The sequence below is a fragment of the Prionailurus viverrinus genome, unplaced genomic scaffold (genome assembly GCF_022837055.1).
Source record: "Prionailurus viverrinus isolate Anna unplaced genomic scaffold, UM_Priviv_1.0 scaffold_39, whole genome shotgun sequence".
In the NCBI taxonomy this organism is placed as follows: domain Eukaryota; kingdom Metazoa; phylum Chordata; class Mammalia; order Carnivora; family Felidae; genus Prionailurus; species Prionailurus viverrinus.
The window spans coordinates 227,685-240,764 of NW_025927607.1; the positions used below are offsets into that span (position 1 = coordinate 227,685).

A 13,080-nucleotide genomic window follows, 5' to 3' on the forward strand; every position below is an offset into this window, starting at 1 on the left:
TGAGAAATGGCTGATGTAGGAGCCTTCTGGAGGCAGTCGGGGAGGCCTGACGGGCCGTTGCTGGAGCCTGGCTCTGGAGCTCGTCTGTGGGGACGAGCTCTGGAGGCTGGAGCTGACGGACGGACGGATGGAAGGAGCTGCGGGCACCATACGTCCAGGCCCCCCATGGCCCCGTCAGGGGTGCTGGCTGCTCGTGGTTCGTCCGGGGCCCTGCGTCCTGGCACGCTCTCCGGCCTGGGCTGGCGCCCAACTGTGCCCCGGTGGCCGCTGCAAGCTAATCTCATTCCGGGATGTTCCAGACACAGCTTCCTGGGCCTTGCAAGGTCAGCTTCGGCCTCAGAGGCAGTGACACACAGGGACACCCCCCCCCCCCCCCCCAATCAGTGAGGGCGCCCGGGACAGTTCTGTCTCCTGCCAGGCCTTGGTGCAGCCCCGCCCACGCTCCGTGCTGGCCACCTCAGGTGTTCTTGGGGACGAAAGCCTCCCTCTATCAAGGATGGAGACAGGCCTGGACGCAGAACCTCCTGGACTCCTTCCATTTAAGTAAATACACTGTTTCCATGGGACTGTAACAGTTGCAGAGAGAAGCTGGAAAACAGCCGTCTGAATCATAACGTGGACAATGTGCAGGCGTCGGCATCAGCATCAGAAATGGCAGAGGTGAGACGGACTCTCCAGCGGGGCCCCCTCACCCCTGCTCGGGCGGCTGTTACGCCCATGAGCTGAAAGACTTGTTGCTTTTTTTAAGCTTTGTAAAAATAAGCCAATAAACACCCAACAGGAAAGAATACGGCCCACGGCGCCCGATACGCTTATTACCTGGCCCTTTACAGAGACAGTTTGCTGACCCCTCACTCTGCAGAGCATAGAAATGATGTCAGTTCGTTGAAACATATAGGATTTCTTGGCTCCGTAGGGTCCCATCTAACAGCAGCCTTTTTTAATTTCTTGAAGCAGATACCTGGCTGATGATCAAAGAATGGTGAGGGAGCATTCCTTAAAGATGTTACTTTTACGTATTCGGTTCTAGGATCGCGTATTTTAAACTAGAGTTTACGTGACGACAGCTTATGTCTTTAACGGGAGGTTATTTTCACACGGGTAACACTAGCTGAGAACAAGGAGTCTGAGGGACTGAGAGGCCATCAGCCAGCGCGCCAGGAGCTGTGTTCCCCCGCTCGCTCTTGCTCACGTCCTGACCCTCCAGCCCTCGACACGCACGTCAGGCCCCGGGGGTGTCGCCGTTCCAGGAAGCCTTGTTTAAATATTCCAGGCGGGGAGTTTGTGCCCAAATCTGCAGTGCTCTCTGTACCTTAACCTTTTCTCAATGCTTAAAATAAATGTGCAAAATATTAAAAATAAAGCAACCACCGGTACATTTTACCCCAAAGAAACGTGCAAGACTAAATATACTTCGTTAGGTGTCACCACACAAGCTATTTCAGGGGCAGCAGTGGATGCTGGAATGTTCAGGCATGACCACAGCGGTGGGTACTGGAACATTTGTAATAAACAGTTTACTGATTTGCTCATAAGTCAGCAGGGCCCGTCATTACGTGACTGCTCTCTCTAGACGGCAGATTCGGGACCGGGCTCCCCAGCCCCGGCCCCATCCGCTCTGGGTTCTGGGGGCAGGCTCTGCACCTGCTCATGGTGCCCATCCCCCTCCCCCGCCCATCCCCCACCAAGCCTGGCCCTTCTTCCCCGCTTCCTGTCCTGCCCGCTGTCCTTGACAGTAAGTCCATGAGGGCACAGGTTCTGTCTTGTTCCCTCGCTCCCTGGCACTGACGCTGTGCGTGGCCCCCGGCGGGGCTTGCTCAGTGCTAGTGGTGGTTCAGGCCAGGGTTCGGTCCACCCGGTGCCAGGAGGAAACGCAGAATTGGCCAGGAAGCAAGTCCCAAGTGGAGCTGAAGGAGAGGATCACACATGGCGACACCCACGACTCGCCTGCTGCTAGCGAGAACTAGAGTGTCATCGGAGTGCAGATCGGATGCGTTCTATCCCTTTGTTCCCTAATCACCTGCTCACGTGGAAGCCTGGCCTGAGATTAGAAACGCAACCTTATGCTTAGGTGAGAGTCTCTTCTCTTGGGAGAGACTTGGGAGCATCTTCTCTGTCACGCATTTGGAGGAACGCTGTAGAGGACTTGCTGTTTTGTGAGCTGTTTCGACTTTTGTTCTCCCGGGTCTTCTCGAACATGTGGAGTTAGGACCACGTACGGGGCAAGTCTTGGTTCTCCTGTGCGAATCGGAGCACCGTCTGCGGCCGTCTGGTTGCCGCTGCCTTGGTGCCCCCTGGTTTCACTGAGTTTGCAGGGTGAGCCCCTCTGAGTGTGAGTTTGCCTTTGGAAATCACAGAGCTGTCATTGTGATATAGCGGTTTCTAGCTGATGTGTGCGAGGCCCCTGTGACGTTTGAGGACCCTGACGGGCAGCTGGCGTGACCTAGCTGGTGCCCCCTCCCCATGGCCACAGGGGCTGCCATTACCTGAGTTTTCACAGGAACCACTCAAGATGGGGGCCCGGGGTTGGCCTCGGTGGCGGCTGTGCGTCTGTTCCCCTTTGTTGCCGGAAGCACCCGCACCCAACCTCACGACTTTGCAGATCGCCGGCTGGGCTCAGGGCGCTCGGAAGGAGCCGGGGTCCCTGCGTGTGCTGAGCTCTGCCGTCCACTGCAGGTGCCTGACCCCTGGCACTGAGTTACTGGGGAAAATACCGGGTTCATGGGAGGAGTGCAAGTGAGCTCTGGGCTTTGGGTCCTAGTTTCTCCAAAGAGGAAAATCCCGAGTGTGTGGCGCCAGGGAGGACTGAGTAGGTCCGGTGGGGGGGGGGGGGGGGGGTAGGAGGGGTGGGCTCTGAGCCCAAGGGCCAGTCGAGTGCCGGAGGAGGTCTGGCTCGTGACGCCAGGGCTGGAAACAGAGGCCGGACCCAAGGCTAGAGACCCGGGTGGTCGGCATTATGCCCGGAGCGTGCGGTGAGGGCAGGCGGGCGGGAAGTCATTCGCACGCACGGCGTTCCCCGCGTCTCAAAGCGGACCCCGGACACCTGCAGAAGGAGACCAGGTGCCTTGGGCTCTGTGGCCCCCCTGCCTTCTGGAGTTGATGACAGCCCAGAGCTGACCTTCTGGTGCTCTTGTCACAGAGGACTTTGGGGACGGGGTGGGGGGGAGGGATAGTACTGTCGTATTCTAGAGAGTGCTTTTGTGGGGTAGGGGGAACCCATAAAACTTAATGAGAATGCTGCCGGGTCTGTCACTAGATCTTGAAAGTGGGAGACTGGCCGGGGCCACCCACCCCACACACCTGCCCGGAGTTGCTAGGTTTATTTTAGCCTTAAAAACGACATCAGCTGGGGGAGAGAACTCTCCCGTAGGTTTCACGCATCACACTGCTGGTGTTCGTATTCCTCGGAGCCCTTGGAAGCCAAGAGTGAGGAAACGAGAACTTTGGAGTAGCAAAACCGCTTGCACGGACGTTTAATTTTCCACCTTCTGCTCGAGCAGCAGCTGCGGATTTCCGCAGAGCCCCTGAGTGGGGCCCGTGGCACGTCGCGGGGGTCCACCGGTCACACTGCTCGTCAGGGGCGGCAGAGGAGCTCTGTGCACACGGAAGAGCGCCTCAGCCTCTCCGGTTCCAGCGTCCTGTCTGCCTTTCCGGCCGGTTAATTTTGCTTTGACCTTTGGCGTGAGGTCAAGAAAACCTGAGCTGCCCGAGTGACGCTTCAAGGAAGTACCTTAGCGACCTGTGTGCTCTTTCGGGGTGCCCTTCCAGTGACTAGATCCCGGAGTGTTGAAGGAAAAGGAATGGCTGTGCTTTCACAGCCCCCACCTTGCAGTAACCAGAGCGAGTGCTCTCCTTGCGCAGAATCGTCCAGACGGGCCCCCTACGTCACGGCCAGCACTAAACGCACCGTGACCTACCCCCGAGTCAGCCGGTGAACTGTTTTCAAGTGACTTCTGTCTCACGGAAGGCTGTCACCACACGTGTGCCCGGCTTGTCGGTCATGAGAAAGCGGGACGTGTCCCGTAGCGTAGCAAGGCGCTCGTCCGCATAGATTTTAGGCGCAGACACGTGCAGGACAAGGTTTCTAAAAGGCCAGTCTGAAGCCGCCGCTCTCCTGACATTCCAGAAGGTGGGTGTCTGAGTTTACATCGGAGTTTGCTGGACACACTCAGATCTGTGTGCACCACGTACTTGATTTGTTGTGAACTGTGATACAGTTCCAGAACCAGTTGTGCGTATATGAAAATGCTCACTGGATCGACCATGTAACAAACATTTGTTTTTAATGTTTGTTTATTTTTGAGAGCGAGAGAGAGTGCGAGCAGGAGAGAGGCAGAAAGAGAGGGAGACACAAGAGTCCGAAGCAGGAGGCTCCAGGCTCTGAGCTGTCAGCACAGAGCCCGACGCGGGCCTCGAACCCACGAACCGTGAGATCACCACCTGAGCTGAGGTCAGACATCCAACCGACTGAGCCACCCCGGCGCCCCAAATTGACCATTTTTAAAAAGCCTGGCAGCCTCTCTGGACAGAAGGCCTTTTGAGTAGCTTTGAAACCCTGCTGCTTGCTGAGAAACCCCACCTTTGCCGGCTGGGGCAGTGTTTTGCCAGGGCCCCTGTTTTCTTATTTTGTTTTTAATGTTTGCTTATTTTTGAGAGAGAGCACATTTGCACAAGCTAGGGAGGGGCAGAGAAAGGGAGGGAGAGAGAGAATCCCAAGCAGGCTCCGAGCTGTCCGTACAGAGCCCAACACAGGGCTCGAACTCACAAACCATGAGATCATGACCTGAGCTGAAACCAAGAGTTGGATGCTTAATGGACTGAGCCACCCAGGCGCCCCTGTTGTCTCATCTTTAAAGTGACGTGGAGGGTCTGTGTCACTTTTTCCTGGAACATCCTATGGTCTCTTGATCAGCAGATTCAGATCTTTTCTGCATTTGTGGAAAATTCCTTTGCATTTTATCTCTGAAGGGTCTCGTAGTTCTTTCTGGAGGAATTTGTTGTTAGCGGCCATATTTATCCATTTGTCAGACTGGTCTGCCTTCCTGTCTGCTCACTTGTGCCCAAGGACTTTATCTCCAGCTTGCTGATCTCACCAGCTGTTTTATTTCAAGCTGTCTCTGTCAGAAACTCAGCTTTGAGCAGTGTCTCTTCTGTTCCGTATGTTTTTCAAATCTTACTCATTTGTTCCAAAATGTTACGCTGGTCCTCAGTTCTAGAGGTTTCCATTTCATCTCCTATTGGAAATTCTCACCCCTGGCATTCGTGTCGTGTGGAAAGCCTGTTCTTGAGCTGTGTTAGAGAGGGAAGCACTCGTGATGGGTTTCCTTCTGCTTTTTGAGTTTTGTTTTCATCTCCATTGGCTCTTGCGTTTTGCATGCTTCCTTCCTGTCTCCCTTGTCGCCTCCTCCCGTGTTTCCCCCCAGTCGTGTCTTTGCATGATGTCCTTACCATTTCTCCAGCCACCTGCTCCTTGGGCGTCTGCCGTCTGCCCACACCTTCTCTCTGCTGAGACTAGTGCTGTCCTGGCTCTGCTCTGGGGTCCCCACAGGGTCCCCAACACTGGCTGGGGCCACCGAGGAGGCTTCTCTCATTCCAAGTCAGGTATGGGGTGTGGAGAGCCCCTGACCATCTGGTTTCCTGTGGTGGGAGTCACCCCCAGTCTGAGTGTCCTGCACCAGAGGGCTGGACCGCTCTGCCCACATTGCCACCAACCAGACCTCGGTCCTGCACGCAGGTCCCCTCCTGCAGGGAGGTGCTTCGGCCACCTCCCTGAGGCTGGATGTTATTTTCCTGGAGAATACAGTATAAATGCATCATCCCGCCCTTCCCGTCCCTTTCCTCTCCCCTCTCGGGGAGCCACCTCCAAACCACGCTCACAGATGGGCTCTGCTTTTCCTGTGAATGTGCCAATGTCCTGATCCGGGCTCTCTGCACTCATGGGGTGGTGGGGGTTGGGGGGGAGATGGAATACATATTGTCATTCCCCAGGGGCCCCCTGCATCCTGGAGTTCTTTTCGCCTCCAGAGAGCCTTAGGGCCGTTCACATCTGTGGTTGTGCTGCCACATTTCTTCCTCTGCCTTTTGGGGGGGCTGTTGTTGACCCCTGGGGTGGGGAAGGGGTGGGAATTAGGAGCCCTGTCCTGCCCGGCCCTGGAGTCTTCCTTCTCATCTTAGGGCCACTGTTTTCGAGGTTTTATTATGAAGCTACACCTCTTTTCTCAGTGGACAGTGAATGTTCTTCCTCCTGCTGCTTAGTTTCTTCCCTTCGTTTTATTAGGAATAAAGAAAAGGAAATTCAGTGATAGCGAAGTGCAGATCTGCCCTCTTAATCTAGAACTTTGACTTCTTTCCTGATCTTCCTTTGTTATTTTACTTAGATCTGGGTGAAATGAAGTCATGGGAGACCACGGCCTGCCCAAGGAAATACCATGTCCATGTTTAACCCCTCTTTTTCCTGGAGTCATGACCCTGAGCGTTTACCCAGGGAAGTATTTAGCAACCACCGCATTCATCCGCTGGTCCGTTTGGTCCGTTGCCGCTGGTCCGTTTCTGTAGTTGCTACTTTTTTTTTTTTTTTTTTTTTTTTTGTAAACAATGTAGGTTTTAAAAAAAATCGGCAGAGGCAGTGAAATCTGACTCTGTTAAATTTTGTAAGCTAATACATTACCAATGAAACTTTTTTCCTAGCATAAAAATAATACACGGTCCAAACAAAATTCCTTTTAAATGTCACAGTACAAAACCTCTGTAAAGCCTCCATGTTAATAAGTGGCTGCCTTTGGTATCTTCATCACACTTAAAAAGACAAAGTCAACTTCAAAACATTTCTGGCATGTTCATGATGAATTTTTTTAATGTTCTCCCAGGGAGAAAGAAAATCCCAGTCTTTTTCAAAGTGTCCCTCTCATTCCACTTGTCTTAAATAACTAGGAAACAATAAAATTTGCAGATACTCGTTCTGTTGGGGCCATGCGGAGAAGAACACTTCAGGCGAACGTTAGGAAGGTTTTCATGGCCGAGAATGTCTACGTGGTGAGCGCAGGGGGCTCAGTCCCTGATGTGTGTCCCAGCCCGAGCCACAGCCCGTGATTGCTGACCAGCCCCGAGGCCAGCTTGTGCCTCCGGGAAGCCTCGGATCCCAGCCACGTCCTTATCAGAGGCTAGGACGATGCCCCTCCCCTTTCCCTTGGAAAAGGGAAATGATATACTCTACAGATGCAGGTTGAAAGTCAAAACTCGTTTTCATCCTTTGCCAAAGCATGAAAAAGTGAAGATTAAAATCCACAGGAGAAAAACAAACAAACAAACACGGTGAGGAGTTTTCTGTTTCGTGCTCTCAGTACAGGGCTGATCTTGGAGCTGTGGGCAGAGCAAGGACAGGGCCATCCCCCGTGTTCCCAGGTGGCCCCTGGGTGCTGGGAGATTGCGCAAAGGCTGCGAGGCTCGTCTGTGGCCTGGCTGGTGTCACGTGCACCCTGTCTGAGCAGAATCTCACGTGGGAGAGAGGAGTGCAGGGATCTCCGGGCACATCTGGGTTTGGGTTTCCTTCCTGCCATGCGCCGGCGTGGGGGCTTGGTCGGCGTCTGACCTTTTCCTCCCCAAGGACACGAGGATGTCAGTAGTGATGTTTGTGTCCTCGGCAACAGCGGAGACCACGTGGGAAGAAGAGTGCTTTGTGATCTATTGCGTGTTCTAGGTCTCTGTCATTAGCATTGCTTTCTCTTGCTCAGAGAACTGTTAACGATACATTAATAGCTTTCAGTCCCATCAGACAAAATGATAGAAACAGAAATGTCAAATATCTGTTGGCAGTGATCACTCCCAAGAAAGCTTCTTTTTAATAGGAAAATTTAGTTTGCTTTTACCCCCCCCTTAAAGCAGAATGACAACACAGATGAGCACTTAGACCTCTCCGTGTAAATCGCCCTCCACTGTCGATCGATCCCACCTGCCGTGAATTAAATATTAGAAGGAACCCAGGTCCTGCTCAGGACCAGTTGTTTTACTCACCCTCAGCATCCCAAATTTAAAACTGGTTCCCAGGAATGAGAGCAGGACTCCGTTTCAACCTTGAGACCTTTAGAGTAATTGATCACGTTGGATCGTAAGAGACTTCCTCGAGTCTTTTTGAAAGACGTGTAGAACTGCCATATTCCTGGTGTGCTGTTCACAACACACGTACATCCGCGTCCCTGTTCTTGGGAGGTACGGTCCGGTCCGCCTCTTACCCGTTTTGGGAAGAAATGAAGGGGACTCGCTTAAGAACGCAAGCTCAAGGGCACACAGAGGTAAACAGGGAAGTTTTCTGGGAAGCCTGAAAACCTGCCTTTGGGTGAACCAGAGAAATCACTAAATCGCACGTGAGGTGGAGTTCGGACAAGAAGAGCCGCACGTCTCCGCCGAGTGCTTAACGTGGTGCCGTTTCCCCATGGTGGCCTCACTACATCTTTGGAAGGAATGGACATAAGGGACGAGGGGCATCAGTTTTCTGTTCTCGTGGACATGTCCTCACGGGAACGGGGCCCTGGTGCCACGGTAGGGCCGGCAGGTCAGCAGCTGTGTGTGGGCTCTGTGGCCCCCGGGGTCGCTCTCCCCTGCCCCCTGTGCCCTCTGCACCTGTAGACAGGTGTGCCGGGCCAGACATCTGTTGATGGTTTCCACTACGAGGTCAGGTTGGGGGACACTTTGGAAAAGTAACAGTAATTTGATGTTACATCATGATATCCGGCAGCCCCAGAAAGCTGAGCGGCACCCGCCTAATAAATGCGGATTATCGTGTTGGCTGCGGGGAAGACTGGGCGCTGAGTGCTAGGAACACAGAATTGGGTCACGTAGACCTGCAGGAAAGTAATTGGAAATTGGAATATAAAATAGGCATCAACACATCTACATGAAAAGCGAAGTAGGTTGTGGTGTTGGCGGTGCCCTCTAAGATTTTGGGAGGAAGAGATCTGATGCCTGGGACCAGGCGGTGTGTTCGAATTTAAGTAGCAAGAGTGGTGGCCTCTGCTGAATGCGGGCCAGTGCGGAGCAACGCACGGTCTCCTCCTGAGGCTTTGCCCCTTTGTTTCTAAAGTAAACAGTAGAGGGGTGCCCGGCCGGCTCAGTCGCTACAGCTTAGGACTCTTGATCTCAGGGTTGTGAGTTCAAGCCCCACATTGGGTGTAGAGATTACTTTAAAAAAATAAGATAAAATCTTTAAAAAAAAAAAATCCATAGAAAATGAGGTTTATTTCCATGCCAGACCACGCCTCCCCAGTACACAGTGGCCCCATGCTAGTCGAGTCTGCTGATGATCAGTGGTAGGAACTTATTTATCTATCACTTTTACTGACCCCATTCTTAATGCTTAAGCACCTGGCTGAATTTTATCTAATTGTTAAATCTTCAGGTTCATGGCAAATGCATAGGAGTATTTAATCTCTTTTCCTGAGGTATGTATAGTACCAGGAAAAATAACATCAGCCAATCACAGGAAGCTAATATCTGTAGTTGTAAAGTATTGAAAAGACATACTAATTATATATCGGGGGGGGGGATGTAAAGTGATTTTAGAATTGGGAGGGGTCTTTCCGGGTGGAAGAAAGGATCACCCCTCCTTTTAGAAGGTCTAGAATCCTTTGCTGAGGTTACAAAGACAGGGATTATGGAGGAACAAACAGAGGGGTCGGTGCAAACCCTTCTTGACTTGAATACGATGATTGAACCATCTGGAAGCATCATTTGTGAACAAGGCTCCACAAACACACATGAAGAGAACGAAAGAGTTGGTGTGAAATTCACCCCGCAGGTGCCGCGGAGCAGGGCATCCAAGGGAGAGGTCCTCAGGCAGCCCCACGCCGTTCCGGGAGGACTGGGTGCTGACGCCCAGCGGGTTCTTGCTCCCTGGAGAGGTTGGGGGGGCAGCTGGGTGGCGGAGGGATGCTGGGACTTGGGGAGTCGGTGTGGTCCCAGGGACAGGCTCCGCTGCTCCCTTCCTGCCCGGAGACGACCCGGACTAGTGAGGAATCGGATGTGTGTGGCCAGGATGCCCAGGGCAGGCCTCTGTGCACTTGGGTGCTGGGGGCTCAGGGCCTGCTGGCGGGGAGGCAGGGTCCCAGGGCGAGCGTGGGCTCGGGGCCAGCTCTGAGGCGTTGTGCGGTTCCCTCAGGTTGTGGGGTGCTGTGGGGTGGGCCTGAGGCTGAGAGCAGGTGTGAGGCAGGCAGGAAACTCGTGCGGAAGCCTAGCTGAGAAGCCTAGGTGATTTCAATGAATATGGACAGTTGGGATGGAGAGAACAAAGGGGGTTTTGAAATGCTCTAGGGATAAGCTGGGTGTGAACTCATTCCGGGGGATGGCGGACCACCAGGACAGAAACTTGGCATCAGAGCATATTTTAGCTTGCCAGGGCGGCTGTAACAATGGGCCACGAACTGGGGCGCTCGGCACAACGTAGATTTGTTCTCCCGCCACACTGGAGGCCAGAAGTCCGAGCTCACGAGACAAACCTGTTCCAGGCCGGTCTCCTGGCTTCTCGTGGTTTGGGGGCATCTTTGGTGTTTCTTGGCTTACAAAGCCCCTGCCTTAATCTTCACCAAAATTTCCCCTTTCCTAAAGGCACCAGTCATTGGTTAAGGGGCCCATCCTGTGCTAGTATGAGCTCATCTTAACGCCTCACATGTGCAGTGGATTCATTTGCAACTAAGATCACATTCTGAGGCACTGGGCGTTAGGACTTCAGCGTGTGAATTTGGGGGTGCACAGCTCCACCCATAATAGCAGTAATGCACTGCATGAAATTGACGTGGCTCTTTTAGGACGTGATAATTAGCCACTTGCAGATTGCGGGATGCTTGATGATCACCGGGGTTTTTAAAATACTCGCTGGGACACCAAGGGTGCCATGCCGCTCGGCCCCCGTGCCCACCAAGAAACCACTGGTCTCCGTTTCCCTGAGCACAGGCAGAACTGTGTGGCCGAAAGGACATGCAAGGTGCCGCCCAGACCAGTCCCTCCCAGCAGAGGGCCCCGCTGATGTGACATCACATGACCTGCCTTGAAACCACTCAGCTGCGAGCACAAGTATTTTCCTGTGATGTGAGGGCTTTAAAAACGTGCGTCAGATCTTCTCTCGGCAGACTTGGTCTGAAGTGCACTGTTAGCTCGGGCAGGTTCGCGGTGACTGTCACCCTCATTCAGGAGCCTGGATCGAGGCACCAGGAACCAGAGGAGAGATTTTTGAATTTGTAAACAAATACCTGTTGGTTTTCCCGTGTCGCTCTCAGTATGACTTGTCAGACCTCTGGCAACAAGAGGGGAAGAAAAAGGCTTTTCCCCCAGTACAGATTTCGCATCTAACATTGTGTTTTCACGAAAGGCTGAATTCAGTTCATCTCGCCAAGAAATAGCGGGTTCTTTTAAGTTGTAGAAAATACAGAAGTGATATTGATTACTATTGCAACTTGGGCTAACTTTTCTATTACAAGTAGGTTTATTAAACGTTAACTGTGTCTTTTATAAAATCACGTGATGACCCTTGGCAGAAACTTTGAATATCGCTAGTAATAATTGCCAATGGCACTGCCCTTCAGGTGGGCGCCTGCCCGCAGGATGAGGTGGTCCCATTTTAAAGCTGGGGACACTGAGGTAGAGAGAGAGGTGAATAAGGGAGGCCGGGTCCCCCAACATTGCAGTCTTGTGGCCGTGTCGCACCGGGGGGGGTCGGGGGCTTCTGTGCCACACGTTTCCTGGCTCACTTTATAGTCACGACAGCTCGGCTGGGAAGAGGGTGCCATACTCGTTTACCTACAAGGAGTCTGTGATTTGGGGACCGGAAGTCATCGGCTAGTCTTCCGACAGGCGCAGACACGCCTGTTCCCTTCTCTGTCCTCTGTCCTCTTTCTTCAGTGTCGTGCCCACGCAGGGGATCAGAATGGGAGTTTATGTGTTTGATCTGAATGTTGGAAAGTTTTCTTCGGTTTTTCTTATGGGAGCAGACTGAACACCAGATAAAGCAGGTGTGTTTTACGTGTTGCATCGGTGCCCGGAAGGGAGTGGGTGTGTGCGTCTGTGTGCATGTGCGTCTGTGTGCGCGCACATCTGTCTGTGCACACACGTGTGCTCGCTTTGGAAGATGAGCCCACCCGGAGCCGATGCGACCCCTGGAGGCGGAGGGCGGACACACAGCCTCCGGGCCGGGGAAGCTCTGCCCCCCTGGTTCTCCAGGGGGTGGTCATTTGGGGGTGTAGGTGGCGTTTCTGGAAGGTGTCTGTGCCAAGGCCTGAAAATGAGAGCAGGCAGTGATGATGTGTTCCTCTCTCAAAAACAAGAAATCAGAATCCCGCTGATTATTAGCTAGAGTGGATTCAGAGCCCGGAATCTCGGAAGGTAGTTTGTCCTTGGAGACGGCAGAGGGACCCCGAGGTGCGCGCACTTCCCTCATCCACCAGAGGCCTGGCGGTTCTCTTGTCCACCCGAGGTGGCCCGGGGTGCTGCGAGGAGCTGCACGGGACCCTGACATGTCCCGCCCCACCTCTGTATACGCACGGCGCCCCGGCAGGGTCCCTGGTGGTTTCCCGCTAACACAGCGCGCTCTCTAACCCCACCCCCTCCGCCAGCCAGCTGCCCCGCTCTGTCTCGACCCGTGGGGAGATACCATCCAGTAGTTGTGTCTAACACGTGTGTAGTATTGAGCATCCTTCCCTTACTTGTGCCCCGTGAATACGGAAACACCATTCCCATGTTCTGTGTTTTCCTTTCAAAAACTGGGTTTCTCTTGAGGAGAATACAGGTTCTCAGCCCTTGAATTTCTCAAAATCTTGTACGCTAGGCACCTGTTCAGCATGAAAAATTCTTTCCCGTTTTGCAAAACCCAACAAGAGAATGACATTTCAATGCTCTCTGTTTCTGAACTCTGTGCATCGTGTTCCCAGTGAGAGAGAATTCCCGAATTTACAAACAAAGCCTACGTTAAAATTCTTCTCTTCTCGGCCACGGGTGATCCTGGCATTGCACGGGAGGCTGTGCACTCTAATCAGAAGTGAACACGGGTCCTTAAAGACAAACACTTAAATCTGAGTTCAGTAGTTGTTTTAAAATCCA

General features: G+C 53.1%; 1 protein-coding gene across 10 annotated transcripts in view; it reads left to right on the forward strand.

The window, feature by feature from the left end:
• Positions 1–13,080, forward strand: part of AGAP1 (ArfGAP with GTPase domain, ankyrin repeat and PH domain 1) — a 553,979-nt gene that overhangs the window by 203,515 nt on the left and 337,384 nt on the right. The window lies entirely within an intron of this gene.